This window comes from Lampetra fluviatilis, chromosome 65 (assembly GCF_964198595.1).
Source record: "Lampetra fluviatilis chromosome 65, kcLamFluv1.1, whole genome shotgun sequence".
Lineage (NCBI taxonomy): Eukaryota > Metazoa > Chordata > Hyperoartia > Petromyzontiformes > Petromyzontidae > Lampetra > Lampetra fluviatilis.
In genome coordinates this window covers 3,715,307-3,731,507 of record NC_136339.1, presented here as the reverse complement: position 1 = coordinate 3,731,507, position 16,201 = coordinate 3,715,307, and the positions used below count along the sequence as shown (strand labels likewise).

Sequence of the window (16,201 nt, the reverse complement as noted above, 5' to 3'; positions counted from 1 at the left end):
ACAGAAGCAGGCATCAGGGTCGGGTTTAAACCCACGACCTCCTGTACACAAGGCGAGGTAGTTAACATATCCACGGAGAGAGAGAGAGATACGCAAACTCAAAATATACAGCAGCAGGGTCGGGATCGGACCCACGATCTCCTGCATACCAGGCGAGGTAGTTAACATCTCCACTGAGAGAGAGAGAGACACGCAAACTCCAAATACACAGAGGCAGGCATCAGGGTCGGGAATGAACCCACGATCTCCTGCATACCAGGCGAGGTAGTTAACATCTCCACGGAAAGAGAGACACGGAATCTCCAAATATACAGCAGCAGGGTCGGGATCGGACCCACGACCTCCTGTACACCAGGCGAGGTAGTCAACATCTCGTTACATCAGCGGTACGCAGGAAGAAGAATGGTGATGGTGAGGAGGGGGGGATGGAGACCCCCCCCCCCACACCGAGTGCCACGGCGTCTCTCGCTGTGCCAGACGGCTCCACTCAGAAAGCGGCGTCGCCTTAGTGGCGCACTGCTGCGTGGAAGACGCCTCACGTCCACTCCTCCTCCCCCATCACTCACCATCGATCCCCCATCACCCCCCATTACTCCATCACTCCTACCCCCATCACTCCCCATCACTCCTACTCCCCATCACCCCCATCACCCCCTCATCACTCCCCATCACTCCATCACTCCTACCCCCCATCACCCCCATCACTCCTACCCCCCATCACCCCCATCACCCCCTCATCACTCCCCATCACTCCATCACTCCTACCCCCATCACTCCCCATCACTCCTACTCCCCCATCACCCCCCGTCACTCCCCCCATCACCCCCATCACTCCATCACTCCACCACTCCATCACTCCTAATCACCCCCCATCACTCCCCCCATCAGCCCCCATCACTCCATCACTCCTACCCCCATCACTCCCCATCACTCCTACTCCCCCATCACCCCCCATCACTCCATCACTCCATCACTCCCCATCACTCCTCCTTCCCATCACCCCCCATCACTCCCCATCACCCCATCACTCCATCACTCCTCCTCCCCCATCACACCCCATCACTTCATCACTCCTACTCCCCATCACTCCCCCATCACTCCCCCATCACTCCCCATCACTCCCCATCACTCCCCATCACTCCCCATCACCCCCCATCACCCCCCATCACTCCCCATCACCCCCCCCCCCATCACTCCCCCATCACCCCCCATCACCCCCATCACTCCCCATCACTCCCCCATCACCCCCCATCACTCCCCATCACACCCCATCACCCCCCCCATCACTCCCCCATCACCCCCCCCCATCACTCCCCCATCACCCCCCATCACTCCCCATCACCCCCCATCACTCCCCATCACTCCCCATCACTCCCCATCACTCCCCCATCACTCCCCATCACCCCACATCACTCCCCATCACCCCACATCACTCCCCATCACCCCCCCCCCCTCATCACTCCCCCATCACTCCCCATCACTCCCCATCACCCCCATCACCCCCCATCACCCCCCCCATCACGCCCCCATCACCCCCCATCACTCCCCATCACCCCCCCCCCCCATCACTCCCCCATCACCCCCCATCACTCCCCATCACACCCCATCACCCCCCCCATCACTCCCCCATCACCCCCCCCCATCACTCCCCCATCACCCCCCATCACTCCCCATCACACCCCATCACTCCCCATCACTCCCCCATCACTCCCCCATCACTCCCCATCACCCCACATCACTCCCCATCACCCCACATCACTCCCCATCACCCCCCCCCCTCATCACTCCCCCATCACTCCCCATCACTCCCCATCACTCCCCATCACCCCCCATCACCCCCCCCATCACGCCCCCATCACCCCCCATCACTCCCCATCACCCCCCCCCCCATCACTCCCCCATCACTCCCCATCACTCCCCATCACTCCCCATCACCCCCCCATCACTCCCCCATCACTCCCCATCGCTCCCCATCTTCCCACAGTCTCACTTGTGTGGCTGTCTTTATTATAACTCGATGAGTCTCTACGTATCCCTATGGGTCTCTATGGGTCTCTACGTATCTCTATGGGTCTCTATGGGTCTCTATGGGTTTCTATGAGTCTATGTATTTCTACGTATCCCTATGAGTCTCTACGTATGTCTATGTGTCTCTATGGGTCTCTATGTGTCTCTATAAATCTCTATGTATTTCTACGTATCTCTATGAGTCTCTATGTGTCTCTATGAGTCTCTATGTGTCTCTATGAGTCTCTATGGGTCTCTATGAGTCTCTACGTATCCCTATGGGTCTCTATGTGTCTCTATGGGTCTCTGTGTATTTACATGGGTCTCTATGTATTTCTATGGGTCTCTATGGGTCTCTATGGGTCTTTGTGTATTTACATGGGTCTCTATGTATTTCTATGGGTCTCTATGTATCTCTATGGGTCTCTATGGGTCTATGTGTCTCTATGTGTCTCTATGGGTCTCTATGGGTCTCTGTGTATTTACATGGGTCTCTATGGGTCTCTATGTGTCTCTATGCATCTCCATAAATCTGTATATATCTCGATGTGTCTCGATGTGTCTCTATAGAGGGGACTGAACTGGCACGACATGGGCTGGAGAAGAGATGGTGCCATTTTGTCAAGATTCACCTCTTTGGAGGAGGCTTGAGAAGGACGTTACTGGGCAGTGCCAGGCTAGGTGCACCTTGAGGCCACTGATCAGTTGGAGGCAGTCGCCCTCCAGCAACACGGGTAGGCAGAAGAGCGATGCTCACAACAACGAGCGGAGCACCGGGTGGTTAAAATACAGCAAGTTGGCAGAGTAGGGGGCACAGGTGGTGCATCGGCCAGTCATCTCAGTCAGTCGACCCATGGCACCTGGGTCAGTCCCGTGACCTCCTGCACCTAGCCTGGCACAGTAGGGGGCACGGTGGTGCATCGGCCAGTCATCTCAGTAATCTCAGTCAGTCGACCCATGCCACCTGCTGGGTCTGTCCCGTGACCTCCTGCCTGCGGGTGTTCGACACTTCACGTGGCCTCAACGTGCACCTAGCCTGGCACAAGCGCCGTGGTGACGTCAGCGAATGGCGGTCGTTGTTGTTGTTGTTAGAGGTTGTTGTTGTACGGTACATAGTTTGGGTTGCCTGGCAACAACAGCACTTCTTCTTGGTTCTTTCGGTAAAGTCACGTAGAACGGAAATAATAAAATAATAAAACATAATAAAATAATTCAGATGCTGTCCTTCCGACAGACCTGTTTTTCACCTGAGGACGGCTGCTTGCGTTGTGGTCGAAACGTCGTGAGAATTGTATTTTATTATGTTTAATTATTATTATTTTATTATTTCCCTTCTACGTGACTTTACCGAAAGAACCAAGAAGATGAATCCCTGCAGTCACGAAAGCTTTAAATCGAAAAAAAGATGATGTTGATGATGTAGATGTTGATGATGTTGATGATGATGATGTTGATGATGATGATGTTGATGATGTGAATGACGCTGTCTTCTCGACAGACCTGTTTTTCACCTGAGGACGGCTGCTTGCGTTGTGGTCGAAACGTCGTGAGAATTGTATTTTATTATGTTTTATTATTATTATTTTATTATTTCCCTTCTACGTGACTTTACCGAAAGAACCAAGAAGATGAATCCCTGCAAGTCACGAAAGCTTTAAATCGAAATTTTATTTCTATTATTATTTCTATTGTTTTTATTATTTATTTTTCATTTTTTACCTACGTGACTTTACCGAAAGAACCAAGAAGATGAATCCCTGCAGTCACGAAAGCTTTAAATCGAAACAACAGCCATGCCATGCGGGGGATCGTTGCCTTTATCTGCATGGGGGTTTATAGAGGACCTCACTAAGCACGCGGAATGTTTCGTGATTAATTATCGCCTGCTCCGAGTTCGATCAGCAAATACATACATATAACTCATCGAAATATTGAACTCGTAAATAATAATGCTAATAATCTACACATGGAATTCTAGATTTGAAGCTTTCGTGACTGCAAGGATTCATATTCTTAGGTTTTTTCGGTAAAGTCACGTAGGTAAAAAATTAAAATTAATGAAAGTAAAATAAAAAATAAAATAATATAATATATTTACTTTTATTAATTTTAATGTTTTACCTACGTGACTTTACCGAAAAAAACTAAGAATACACGTGGAATACAAATCGTATTACAGGGTGTTCGAAACAGATGGACCCGATTTGAAATCGCCAAATCTCTGCGACCACGAACCGCCCATGAATGAAACTCTTACCACTTGAATAGAGAGGGCGGGGCATAGAGAGGGCGGGGCATAGAGAGGGAGGGGCATAGAGAGGGAGGGGCATAGAGAGGGAGGGGCATAGAGAGGGCGGGGCATAGAGAGGGAGGGGCATAGAGAGGGAGGGGCATAGAGAGGGAGGGGCATAGAGAGGGCGGGGCATAGAGAGGGAGGGGCATAGAGAGGGAGGGGCATAGAGAGGGAGGGGCATAGAGAGGGAGGGGCATAGAGAGGGAGGGGCATAGAGAGGGAGGGGCATAGAGAGGGAGGGGCATAGAGAGGGAGGGGCATAGAGAGGGCGGGGCATAGAGAGGGAGGGGCATAGAGAGGGAGGGGCATAGAGAGGGAGGGGCATAGAGAGGGAGGGGCATAGAGAGGGAGGGGCATAGAGAGGGAGGGGCATAGAGAGGGAGGGGCATAGAGAGGGAGGGGCATAGAGAGGGCGGGGCATAGAGAGGGAGGGGCATAGAGAGGGAGGGGCATAGAGAGGGAGGGGCATAGAGAGGGAGGGGCATAGAGAGGGCGGGGCATAGAGAGGGCGGGGCATAGAGTTTCAAATGATTACCGCTATATATTCTTGGTTTGGATTCAAAGCTTTCGTGACTGCAGGGATTCATCTTCTTGGTTCTTTCGGTAAAGTCACGTAGAATGGAAATAATAAAATCAAAAAAATAAAACATAATAAAAAAATAAAAATAAAACATAATTAAATATTTAAAATAAAACATAATAAAAGAATCAAAATAAAACATAATCAAATAATAAAAATAAAGCATAATAAAATAATAATCATAAACATAATAAAAAAATAAAAATAAAACAATAAAATTTCGATTGAAAGCTTTCGTGACTGCAGGGATTCATCTTCTTGGTTCTTTCGGTAAAGTCACGTAGAAGGGAAATAATAAAATAATAAAAATAAAACATAATAAAATAATTCTCACGACGTTTCGGCCACAACGCAAGCAGCCGTCCTCAGGTGGAGAGCAGGTCTGTCGAGGAGACAGCGTCTGAATGACAAGCCCCAGGCTTGAAGCGACTATTTATGCTGGGATGGAGGGGGGAAGAGCGCCTTGACAAAATAATTTGCATATCAAGAGGAATTTAGCATATTTATGGGAAATGCAGATATGCGATTAGTACTACTTGTGAAATGCGTAGGAGGTTTGGCGAAGGGTTTAATGTAATTATGCCCGTGCATTATGCAGGATTAGCAGCATCAAAGGGAGGGGATAGGGGTAGCATTAATGAAGGGATGGAGTGTTAATAGTATGTAGCTGCAGTAACTAAACCACCACGTAAACAACTAAAGTATAAACTACATAGTATCATCAGTATACTAAATATACTCTACAATAAGCTGAGTTACTAACAGTAAGTAATACATTACAATTCTATGTCTACTTTTTACCGAAAGAACCAAGATTTTCTTGGTTCGTTCGGTAAAGTCACGTAGAGAAGGGAAATAATAAAATTACAAAAATAAAACATAATAAGGTAAAATTCTCACGTTTCGGCCACAACGCAAGCAGCCGTCCTCAGCTGAATAACAGGGCTGTCGGAAAGACAGCGTCCTAAGGAAGATCCACGAATATGAATCCATGTAAGTCACGAAAGCTTTAAATCGAAACTTGATTAACGCACATGCCTCTCCCAGCGCACAAACAGCCCCCAGCCTCAGTCATTCGCAAGGCGGTGACCCCCTACAACACACAAGGGGCGTTTTGCGTTCTGCAGTTCAGCAAGACTGAATCCGTAATTGCGGTGCAGCGTGCGTTTCAACGGCCTTTTGGCATCGATCCGCCAAAGTCAAAGAGCACTGTGGCACAAAGGACCGTAGTGTTTTTGTGCCACCGTTGGCGACTGATCTGGATGACCTCAAAAACAGAATCACGGCGGCGGTGGCTTCAGTGGGAGAGACTTTGAGAGGCGTTTGGGACGAACTCCGCTCTCGTCTCGATGTTGTCCGTTCAGCAGGTGGAGGGCACGTATAGTGAGGGAAATAAGTATAACCCGTAAAAACAAAGTTTTTCACTATAAACCCTTTATATGCGTGGCAGCGAACTTAATATAAAGGATTTAAAAATATATTCGCCTGTGGAGGACGCGGGGATCGATCCCGCGACCTTTGGCATGGGAAGCGAGGGCGCTACCAACTGCGCTACTCCGCCACGGCCTGTGGAGGGGTTACGCTCTGGGCTCCTACACTGTGACGTTCAGCCAAAGCCATGAATGAGTTCTATTTGAATATATGTAAAATAAAAAATTTTTGCCTGAAAAGTGTAAAATTTTGGGAATTTTTTTTCACGAAAATTAATTGTCTCGCACAACGAGTCTGTGTGGAAAATGTCAGCTCGATTGGATGACGGGAAGTGGGTTAAAAAACGACCGAAAGATTTGCACGGTCGTAAGCAAGCAAGCACGCAAGCAAGCAAGCAAGCACGCGAACTTAATATAAAGGATTTAAAAAGTATTTGATCCCCTGCTGATTATGAACGTTTGCCCACTGACAAAGAAATGATCAGTCTATAATTTTAAAGGTAGGTTTATTTGAACAGTGAGAGATAGAATAACAACAACAAAATCCAGAAAAACGCACGTCAAAAATGTTATAAATTGATTTGCATTTTAATGAGGGAAAAAAGTATTTGAACCCCTCTCAATCAGAAAGATTTCTGGCTCCCAGGTGTATTTTATACAGGTAACGAGCTGAGATTAGGAGCACACTCTTAAAGGGATCAAATACGTTTTTTCCCTCACTGTAGATCTCCATATATATAAAAGGCAAAGATGTGATTATGTGTGTCTGTTCAAAATGTTTAGCGTCCTTCCCGACATGCAACAAACTGCAAATTTGCCATGCGGGTACTTTCCAGATTGTACATCATGCAAACATTATAAAAATACACTTTTTTTTGGGGGGGGGGGGGGGGGGAGCTCAATAATGCATTTATTTTTTGCACGGCAGGTGAGCTGTGACGTCACATCTGTCACGTGACCCGCGCACGTGGAAGCGTGACGCGTTGTAGCGTAGCGGGTAGCGCGCCCCGCTACGAACCCGGCGACCCGAGTTCGATTCCCGCTCACGGCCAACACCACCAGTGACGATTATTTTAACCGCTCCTGGGCCTCCCCTAGGTCGACTCAGCCTCAAATGAGTACCTGTTGCGGTGTGTAGTAAACGTCCCCACTAAGAAAGACAAAGGCGGCCGGGCGTGGTGCTAGCCACCCACCCGTCCCCTCGTGTGCCGTGCCGGCCTTCATAGGTGCTGCTCGCTAGCAGCACTTGCCCCAACAGCATGTCGAGGCTATACGGGGGATCTTTGTCTTTGTAGCGGCTAGCGCTACGAACCCGGAGAATCGAGTCCGATTCTCGCTCACGTCCACCAACACCCAGTGACGATTATCTGAAACGGGTCCCTAGGTCGACTCAGCCTCAAATGAGTGCCTGGTAGAAGCGTTTAAACATCGCGCCACTGGGGAGACAAAGGCGGCCGGGCGTGGTAGAATCCAAGACATTTATTAAAATGGTAAGAGTAAAAGTTGTACCATGTTGCCAGCGTGAAACGCGCTGCTTTGGAATCGGGTTCATCCGTTTGAAACACCCCCCCTCCCTGGCAGATTCATTTAGCCCGATCGCATTTGGCGTCGAGATTACTTGATGAGAGTCAACGCGGCTGCTTAATATTGGACATTAAATATGCCCCTTGCGAAAACGAAAAAAGTAAGAGAGTCTGCAAGTGAATCCACGGGGCAATACGATTTATTTATTTTTAAAAAAAATTATAGAACATTGTGCAATTGCACGCACAATTATAAGGACGCACGCAGGCACATCACAAAGACAAAGATGCCCCGTGTAGCCTCGACATGCTGTTGGGGCAAGTGCTGTTAGCGAGCAGCACCTATGAAGGCCGGCACGGCGCACGAGGGGGTGGGTGGCCAGCACCACGCCCGGCCGCCTTTGTCTCCCCTGAGTGGCGACGTTTACGCCACACACAGCACCAGGTTACTCATTTGAGGCTGAGCCGACCTAGGGGAGGCCCAGCACCCGGTTTCAGATAGTCGTCACTGGGTGGTGTTGGCCGTGAGTGGGGAATCGAACTCGGTCCCGCGTCGGTTTCAGCAGCGCGCTGACCGCTGCACCACCGCTCCCCCACGCAAAGCACACACAGCCAAAGACAAAGGCCCCCCGTATAGCCTTCGGCATACTGTTGGGGCAAGTGCTGTTCGCGAGTAGCAGCAGCAGCAGCACAGGTGAAGGCCGCCACAGGCTCACGAGGGGCTGGGTGGCCCGTACATAACAAAGACAAAGATCCCCCGTATAGCCTCAACAGTTGGGGCAAGTGCTGTGCAATTAGCTCCATCCCCCCCATCTCCCCCCCCCCACGCTCCATCTCCCCCCACTCCGCCCCACCGCTCCCTTCACACGTCCAAAGACAAAGATGCCCCCGATAGCCTTAGCAGACTGTTGGGGCAAGTGCTGTTAGCGAGTAGCAGCAGCATCACAGGAGGGAGCTTAGTAGTCCGCACACACAAAGACAAAGGTTCCCCCTATAGCCTTAGCAGACTGTTGGGGCAAGTGCTGTTAGCGAGCACCTACGAAGGCCAGAACGGCACACGAGGGGGTGGGTGGCCAGCACCACGCCCGGCCGCCTTTGTCTCCCCAGTGGCGATGTTTACGCACCGCACCAGGTTACTCATTTGAGGCTGAGTCGACCTAGGCGAGGCCCTGAACCTGTTCAGATAATCGTCGTGAGCGGGAATCGAACCCGGGTGTGCGGGTTCGTAGCGCAGCGTAGCGCTAACCACTGCACCACCGCTCCCCGCAAACGCACACACACGCACTCTTTTACACACACACACAAAACGTAATACACGTATCAATATATATATTTTTTTAACGACACTGATTAAATGTCCAAACATATACTGAGTAATGGATTGGAAGTGCCCTCTGTGAACCTTGGGGTTAGTGGTTAGTCAGGCTTCAGCCAAATACAAGTCGCAGCTGATCAGTCGGAGATGCCATCTTGGGTTCCCTCTCTCTCACTCATTCTCTCACTCATTCTCTCACTCATTCTCTCACTCATTCTCTCACTCATTCTCTCACTCATTCTCTCACTCATTCTCTCACTCATTCTCTCACTCATTCTCTCACTCATTCTCTCACTCATTCTCTCACTCATTCTCTCACTCATTCTCTCACTCATTCTCTCACTCATTCTCTCACTCATTCTCTCACTCACTCTCTCACTCATTCTCTCACTCACTCATTCACTCACTCATTCACTCATTCTCTCACTCATTCTCTCACTCACTCATTCACTCACTCACTCTCACTCAGCCATTCTCTCACTCACTCATTCCCTCACTCACTCATTCTCTCACTCATTCTCTCACTCATTCTCTCACTCATTCTCTCACTCACCACTCATTCACTCACTCACTATCACTCAGCCATTCTCTCACTCACTCATTCACTTCTCACTCATTCTCTCACACACACTCTCTCTCTCTCCCTCCCTCATTCTCTCACTTACTCATTCACTCATTCTCTCACTCACTCTCTCTCTCTCACTCATTCACTCATTCTCTCATTCACTCATTCTTTCACTCACTCATTCTCTCACTCACTCTCTTTCACTCACTTTCGCTCTTCACTCACTCACTCTTTCACTCACTCATTCACTCCTCACTCATTCTCTCACACACTCTCTCTCACTCGCTCATGCTCTCACTCACTCATTCTCTCACTCACTCATTCACTCTCACACACTCTCTCTCACTCATTCTCTCACTAACTCATTCACTCTCTCACTCACTCACTCTCACTCACTCTCACTCACTCATTCTCTCTTTCTCGCTCATTCTCTCTCATTCATTCACTCTCTCACTCACTCTCTCACTCATTCCCTCCTCACTCATTCACTCTCACTCACTCTCTCACTTACTCTCTCACTCATTCACTCCTCACTTTATTTTTAAACGTGCTTTTTTTAGATGTTACGTTTCGGCTTGGGTCTAATTGTCAACTGACGTTGGCTGTAATTGGCAGAGGTGGGACAAAGTCATTGTTATGCAAGTCCAAGTCGAGTCGCAAGTCATCAAATTCATGACTCGAGTCTGACTCGAGTCCAAGTCACATGACTCGAGTCCACATCTCATAGGTGGGACAAAGTCATTGTTATGCAAGTCCAAGTCGAGTCGCAAGTCATCAAATTCATGACTCGAGTCTGACTCGAGTCCAAGTCACATGACTCGAGTCCACATCTCATAGGTGGGACAAAGTCATTGTTATGCAAGTCCAAGTCGAGTCGCAAGTCATCAAATTCATGACTCGAGTCTGACTCGAGTCCAAGTCACATGACTCGAGTCCACATCTCATAGGTGGGACAAAGTCATTGTTATGCAAGTCCAAGTCGAGTCGCAAGTCATCAAATTCATGACTCGAGTCTGACTCGAGTCCAAGTCACATGACTCGAGTCCACATCTCATAGGTGGGACAAAGTCATTGTTATGCAAGTCCAAGTCGAGTCGCAAGTCATCAAATTCATGACTCGAGCCTGACTCGAGTCCAAGTCACATGACTCGAGTCCACATCTCATAGGTGGGACAAAGTCATTGTTATGCAAGTCCAAGTCGAGTCGCAAGTCATCAAATTCATGACTCGAGTCTGACTCGAGTCCAAGTCACATGACTCGAGTCCACATCTCATAGGTGGGACACAAAGTCATTGTTATGCAAGTCCAAGTCGAGTCGCAAGTCATCAAATTCATGACTCGAGTCTGACTCGAGTCCAAGTCACATGACTCGAGTCCACATCTCATAGGTGGGACAAAGTCATTGTTATGCAAGTCCAAGTCGAGTCGCAAGTCATCAAATTCATGACTCGAGTCTGACTCGAGTCCAAGTCACATGACTCGAGTCCACATCTCATAGGTGGGACAAAGTCATTGTTATGCAAGTCCAAGTCGAGTCGCAAGTCATCAAATTCATGACTCGAGTCTGACTCGAGTCCAAGTCACATGACTCGAGTCCACATCTCATAGGTGGGACAAAGTCATTGTTATGCAAGTCCAAGTCGAGTCGCAAGTCATCAAATTCATGACTCGAGTCTGACTCGAGTCCAAGTCACATGACTCGAGTCCACATCTCATAGGTGGGACAAAGTCATTGTTATGCAAGTCCAAGTCGAGTCGCAAGTCATCAAATTCATGACTCGAGTCTGACTCGAGTCCAAGTCACATGACTCGAGTCCACATCTCATAGGTGGGACAAAGTCATTGTTATGCAAGTCCAAGTCGAGTCGCAAGTCATCAAATTCATGACTCGAGTCTGACTCGAGTCCAAGTCACATGACTCGAGTCCACATCTCATAGGTGGGACAAAGTCATTGTTATGCAAGTCCAAGTCGAGTCGCAAGTCATCAAATTCATGACTCGAGTCTGACTCGAGTCCAAGTCACATGACTCGAGTCCACATCTCATAGGTGGGACAAAGTCATTGTTATGCAAGTCCAAGTCGAGTCGCAAGTCATCAAATTCATGACTCGAGTCTGACTCGAGTCCAAGTCACATGACTCGAGTCCACATCTCATAGGTGGGACAAAGTCATTGTTATGCAAGTCCAAGTCGAGTCGCAAGTCATCAAATTCATGACTCGAGTCTGACTCGAGTCCAAGTCACATGACTCGAGTCCACATCTCATAGGTGGGACAAAGTCATTGTTATGCAAGTCCAAGTCGAGTCGCAAGTCATCAAATTCATGACTCGAGTCTGACTCGAGTCCAAGTCACATGACTCGAGTCCACATCTCATAGGTGGGACAAAGTCATTGTTATGCAAGTCCAAGTCGAGTCGCAAGTCATCAAATTCATGACTCGAGTCTGACTCGAGTCCAAGTCACATGACTCGAGTCCACATCTCATAGGTGGGACAAAGTCATTGTTATGCAAGTCCAAGTCGAGTCGCAAGTCATCAAATTCATGACTCGAGTCTGACTCGAGTCCAAGTCACATGACTCGAGTCCACATCTCATAGGTGGGACAAAGTCATTGTTATGCAAGTCCAAGTCGAGTCGCAAGTCATCAAATTCATGACTCGAGTCTGACTCGAGTCCAAGTCACATGACTCGAGTCCACATCTCATAGGTGGGACAAAGTCATTGTTATGCAAGTCCAAGTCGAGTCGCAAGTCATCAAATTCATGACTCGAGTCTGACTCGAGTCCAAGTCACATGACTCGAGTCCACATCTCATAGGTGGGACAAAGTCATTGTTATGCAAGTCCAAGTCGAGTCGCAAGTCATCAAATTCATGACTCGAGTCTGACTCGAGTCCAAGTCACATGACTCGAGTCCACATCTCATAGGTGGGACAAAGTCATTGTTATGCAAGTCCAAGTCGAGTCGCAAGTCATCAAATTCATGACTCGAGTCTGACTCGAGTCCAAGTCACATGACTCGAGTCCACATCTCATAGGTGGGACAAAGTCATTGTTATGCAAGTCCAAGTCGAGTCGCAAGTCATCAAATTCATGACTCGAGTCTGACTCGAGTCCAAGTCACATGACTCGAGTCCACACCTCTGGTAATTGGCAAGCTTTGGGGCCACTTCCTGGAGTCGTGGAGTTCTTCAATTACTACAGTACATTTCATTTCATTAAGCGTGTTTTAAAAAAGTAGTTTTTTTTTTAAATATATTACCCATCTTAATTAAGGTTATAACAGCAACGATGACATTCCAGCGCGCACCGCAGAGCCCCCAGTCCATGCTTCACTAGCCATAGGAAAGTGGCTGATGGATTTTTGGTAAAATAATGAAAACGGTGAAATTTGCACGAAAATAAAGTGACTTAATTCATGGCCACAAATATCAATTATGTGGCCGATATAAGATCGGCATCATCACTATCATCATCATCATCGCTGTCACGTACGCAGTCAATCCTTGGCTCTCGATGAGTGAGGAGCTGATAACGATTGCACCAGCTGCGCTTTAATAATATAAACATCATGTTCTTATCTTCTTGGTTCTTTCGGTAAAGTCATGTAGAATGGAAATAATAAAATAATGAAAATAAAACATAATAAAATATTTTATTATCTTACCATATTATATGTATTTATTATGTTTTATTTTCATTATTTTATTATTTCCATTCGACGTGACTTTACCGAAAGAACCAAGAAGATGAATCCCTGCAGTCACGAAAGCTTTGAATCGAAATCTTATTCTTAGGTTTTTTTCGGTAAAGTCACGTAGATAAAAAATAAACATTTAAATTAATAAAAGCAAAATAAAAACTTTGATTAATTTAAATTTTTTTATCTACGTGCCTTTACCGAAACAACCTAAGAATATGAATCCTTGCAGTTACGAAAGCTTCAAATCTAGAATATAAACATCATAATCGTTTGATGTATTTGTATCGCCACAAGCACGCTTCGAGTTACGCACAAAACGCCCGCGGCTCGACAAAGACACAGAGTTGTGGGGCAAGTGCTGTTAGCGAGTAGCACCAATGAAGGCTGGCACGGCACACGAGGGGGTGGTGTGGCCGGGTGCATAACGCCCGACCGCCTTTGTCTCCCCAGTGGCCATGTTTCACACACCGCAACACGTACTCGGTTCAGGCTGAGAGGACAGCCACCACCACCACCATTACTACCACGACCACCACCACCACTACTACTACCACCACCACCACTACTACCACGACCACCACCACTACCACGACCACCACCACTACCACGACCACCACCACCACCACGACCACCACCACCACTACTACCACGACCACCACCACCGCTCCGACCACCACTACTACCACCACCACCACCACCGCTCCGACCACCACTACTACCACCACCACCACCACCGCTACCACCAACGCTACCACCACCACTACCGCCGCCACCACCACCGCTACCACCAACGCTACCACCACTACCACTACCACCACTACTACCGCCACCACCACCACCGCCACTACTACTACCACCACTACTACCACCACCACCACCGCTACCACCGCCACCACTACCACGACCACCACCACCGCTACCACCAAGACCGCCACCACTACCGCCACTACCAATCCCACCACCACCACCGCCACCACCACCGCTCCCACCACCAATGCTACCACCATCACTACCGCCACCACCGTCACCACTACCACCACTACCACCACCACCACTACCGCCACCACCACCACTACCACCACTACCGCCACCACCACCACTACCACCGCTACCACCAGTAGAGAGAGAGGGGGTAGAGAGAGAGGGGTAGAGAGAGAGGGGGTAGAGAGTGGGGGTAGAGAGAGAGGGGTAGAGAGAGAGGGGGTAGAGAGTGGGGGTAGAGAGAGAGGGGTAGAGAGAGAGGGGGTAGAGAGAGAGGGGTAGAGAGAGAGGGGGTAGAGAGAGAGGGGTAGAGAGAGAGGGGGTAGAGAGTGGGGGTAGAGAGAGAGGGGTAGAGAGAGAGGGGGTAGAGAGAGAGGGGTAGAGAGAGAGGGGGTAGAGAGTGGGGGTAGAGAGAGAGGGGGTAGAGAGTGGTGGTAGAGAGAGAGGGGGTAGAGAGAAATGGGGTAGGGAGAGAGGGGGCAGAGAGAGAGAGAGTTAGAGAGAGAGGGGGGGGTAGAGAGAGTGGGTAGAGCGAGAGAGGGGGGTAGAGAGAGAGGGTAGAGAGAGAGGGGGTAGAGAGAGGGGGTAGAGAGAGAGAGGGGGCAGAGAGAGAGAGAGGGGGTAGAGAGAGAGGGGGGTAGAGAGAGAGAGGTGGTAGAGAGAGGGGGTAGAGAGAGTGTGTAGAGAGAGAGGGGGGGTAGAGAGAGAGAGGGGGCAGAGAGAGAGAGAGGGGATAGAGAGAGAGGGGGTAGAGAGAGAGGGGTAGAGAGAGAGGGGGTAGAGAGAGAGAGGGGGCAGATAGAGAGAGAGGGGGTAGAGAGAGAGAGGGGGTAGAGAGAGAGAGGGGGTAGAGAGAGATGGAAGGGGTAAGCAGAGCTTGAAATCTTTCGTGAAATATTTCATTTAAACAGGGGGGGGGGGGGGTGGGGATGGCGGGCACATGAAGCAAAACATTGAAAAAAAAATGATGAACGAAGCAAAGTGCCGACTACACCGAACATCTTCTTGTTTCCTCTGATCGTAAAATAAAAAGGAGAGAGAAAGAGAGAGAGGCAGAGAGAGCGTCAAAGATGTTTGAATCTTACCTACCGTGTCGGCGGCTCTTGATTTTCACGAGTTTTTCCCGGCCGAGGGAATGATGAAAATAAATCACCGCGGATCGATTGATTTCCTTCTGCCCCGCGGTAGCGACCGTGTGGGAGTCGTTCGTTCGTTCGTTCGTCCGTCCGTCCGTCCTTCCGTCCGTCCGTTCGCTTCGTTTTCGTGTTTTTGTTTCCCCAACGCAGTGAACCACGAATGGATGACACGACTGGTGGCTACCCTCGATGTGAGAAAAGCGGCGATGTAGCAACGGAAACACGCCTCCCTGCTTCTCTCCACCCACACACACACCCACCCACCCACACAACCACCCCCCCCACCAGACCAAAGACAAAGCTCCCCCGTATAGCCTTCAGCAGACTGCACGGGGTAGGAGCGAGTGCTGTTAACGAGTCTACAAGTGAACCTACGGGGTAATACGATTTTTTTTTAAAAATAAATTATAGAACATTGTGCAATTGCACGCACAATTATAGGACGCACGCAGGCACAACACAAAGACAAAGATGCCCCGTGTAGCCTCGACATGCTGTTGGGGCAAGTGCTGTTAGCGAGCACCTATGAAGGCCGGCACGGCACACGAGGGGGTGGGTGGCCAGCACCACGCCCGGCCGCCTTTGTCTCCCCAGTGGCGATGTTTAAACGCTTCTACCAGGTACTCATTTGAGGCTGAGTCGACCTAATGGAGGCCCAGGACCGGTT

The 16,201-nt window shown here is 49.2% G+C and overlaps 1 protein-coding gene across 1 annotated transcript in view; it reads right to left on the bottom strand.

Moving 5' to 3' along the window:
* The window catches only part of LOC144952031 (uncharacterized), a 240,750-nt gene extending 225,022 nt beyond the window's left edge, over positions 1-15,728 (bottom strand). The window contains exon 1 of the mRNA XM_078882422.1: positions 15,488-15,728. The gene's annotated coding sequence lies outside the window, so the exon portion shown is untranslated. The remainder of the gene's footprint in view (positions 1-15,487) is intronic.
* Between the last annotated feature and the right edge of the window lie 473 nt (positions 15,729-16,201).